The 2,500-nt window shown below is 52.3% G+C and overlaps 1 protein-coding gene across 25 annotated transcripts in view; it reads left to right on the forward strand.

Moving 5' to 3' along the window:
- Window positions 1-2,500, forward strand: part of LOC143033873 (CUGBP Elav-like family member 4) — a 1,339,855-nt gene that overhangs the window by 1,185,588 nt on the left and 151,767 nt on the right. Inside the window, exon 1 of one of the 25 annotated variants that reach the window (XM_076199474.1) lies at window positions 593-1,564. The exons of the other annotated variants lie outside the window; for them this stretch is intronic. The gene's annotated coding sequence lies outside the window, so the exon portion shown is untranslated. Of the gene's footprint in view, window positions 1-592; window positions 1,565-2,500 lie in introns of those variants that run through there. 25 annotated transcript variants of the gene reach the window in all.

Below are 2,500 nucleotides of genomic sequence, written 5' to 3' on the forward strand. Positions count from 1 at the left end.
CTCCTCCTTTTCTTCTCCCTCCTCGTACTTATTCTCCTCATTCTATCCCTCTCGTCCTCCTCCTCCTCCTCCTCCTTGTTTTTCCATTTTGGCTCTACCTGGAACTGTTCCTCATTATCTCACCCGACGTCCATGACAGTCCTCACTTCCGTGGCTCCAGCTCACTCTCACACGCGTCCCCCATCACCACCAGTGGGCTCAAGAGGAGCGAACGAGTACAAAGGGAGCCAAGCGCAGTAACAGCAGGTGATGCAAAGGTGTTTGGTTGGGATAGGTTAGGTTGGGTTAGGTTAGGTAAGGCGGAGCGGCACAGGCACGAGCCAGGAGTGTGCGATGGAAAGGGAGGAAGGAAAGGGGGGATGGAGGGAAGGGTGGGAGAGGGCCGGTAGGGCGGGGGGAAGGTGGAGCCCAGAGAGGAGGAGGTAGTGCAAGTGGTGAGGAGGAGGAGGAGGAGGAGGAGTTGGGACTGGAAATCAGGGAGAGAGGAGGAAGGGAGGAAGGAGGAGGAGGAGGAGGAGGGGGGAAATGTTGGCGGCGGTGGCGGCGTCTGGCAACGAGAAGGACATAGCGTTCGACCACGCCAGCGATGAAATCTTTGACACTTAGGCTCTGGTTGGTGGTCGCCGTGGTTGTGGTCGTGGTGGTGGTGATGGATGTCGCTTCGACCGCGGTGCTGGTGCTCTTGTCGTGAAATAACCGGTTCGGCGACGTGTGGTGGTGGTCAGTGGTGACTCTACAAGTGGCAGGAAGGAGAGAAAGAGAGAGAGAGAGAGAGAAAGGTGGAGTCTGCCTAGTGCATATAAAGAGAACCATCCGAGTGAGGCTTCTACCGTTGTCGCCGCAACCGCCGCAAGCCGCGGGGTGAAAAAGAAGAAGAAGAAGAACAGGAAGAGGAATAAGAGACGAGAGGGCGTTCATCCAACCTGTTACGCCCCAGCTTTCCACCAACAGCAACAGGATCCCCGTGTCCCTGTCTTTACCTCCTCCGCATCCACCTCCGCTTCCTTCTCCTCCTCCTCCTCCTTCTCCTCTTCCACCACCTCCTAATCATCCTCACCACTTCCTCCCTTCCTCCCTCCTCTTCGTCCTCCTCCTCGTTCCTCCTTATTTTCCTCACCCTCCGTTCACGCTCTTCTTCTCCCTCAAAAGGAGATCTTGTCCTTCGTCACCACCACCACTTCCAACGTTATTTTTTTTCATAACCACCGTAGTGCTTTAGGGGGGAGAAGATCCTACAAGAAGTACTAAATAGTGATCGAATTCTTCTCCTCCCCCTCGACCCCGTCCTCCATCTCCTCCTCCTCCTCCTGCCTACCTCACCTCCCCCACCCCCCACCAAAAACAAAAACAAAAAATCCTTTTGGTCGTAATCGTCGAACTCACCGTTGACCTTCCCCCCATCGCCTCTCGTCGAAATTTGCAGCCGTCCTTTTCATCGTTGCCGTCTTCATCGTCGTCGTCGTCGTCGTCATCCTTCGTCGTCCTCGTCTTCGTCACGACACGAGTGGGAGTATTATCTCCCCCCCCACATCACCTTCGCTTGCGTGGAACAGGCCATGTTAGGGTAGGATATCATGTCTTTAATCGTCTTTTTTTTTCTATGGCCCATTTGCCTATCCCCACGTGTTACCCCCAGGTGTTGTGTTTCAGTGTCCTTCCCAAAACCCCCCCCCCCAAAAAACCCACTAACCCTTCACCCCACTTCCTAGCCCCCACCCCACCTCCTAACTCCACCAACCCCCCTTTTCACCCCACCCCAAACACGCCAGTCTCACATATACCTCGATACAAGACGAAACTGAAGCAAGACAAAACAGACACTTTTCTTCTTTTTATCGTTTTCTCAAAACATCTCCTATTTCACCATGTTCATTTCTTCCTTCCTTCCTCCTCTTCCTCCTCCCCCTCCCCTTTCTCTTCCTCTTCCTCCTCCGTGGATAATCCGAGAAATCTGTTGTTTTCTTACCTGGTTGTATACTTAGTGAAAGTATAAGAATTACCTCCAGGTTGTTCCTCTTCCTGTTGTCTCTTCCCTTTTCATCCTCCTTCTTCTCCTCTTTATCTTCCTTCTTCCTTCTTCTCTTACTCTTCTCTCTCCTCTTACCTCTCCTTTTTCGTCCCACTCCTCCTGTGCCTCCTCCTCTTCCTCATTTTCTTCTTCCTCTTTCTCATAGTTTTCTCCTTTATTTTGTATTCTTCTTTCGCCTCCTTCTACTCCTCCTCTTCTTCTTCCTATATGTTTTCCTCTTCCAGCGGGCTTTCCTCCTTCACTTTCTAATCCCCTTCTCCTACTCTTCCTCCTCCTCTTATTCCTCCTCCTCTTATTCTTCCTTCTCCTCCTCTTCCTCCTCCTCCTCCTCCTCCTCCTCCTCCTCCTCCTCCTCCTCCTCCTCCTCCTTGTCCTCCTCCTTCTCCTTCTCATCCTCATCTTTATCCTCATCTATCCTCCTCCTTTCCTCCTCTTCGTCATCCATCCTCCTCCTTTTCCTCTTCCTCATCT

This window comes from Oratosquilla oratoria, chromosome 16 (assembly GCF_046742065.1).
Source record: "Oratosquilla oratoria isolate Oo_2021 chromosome 16, ASM4674206v1, whole genome shotgun sequence".
Classification (NCBI taxonomy): domain Eukaryota; kingdom Metazoa; phylum Arthropoda; class Malacostraca; order Stomatopoda; family Squillidae; genus Oratosquilla; species Oratosquilla oratoria.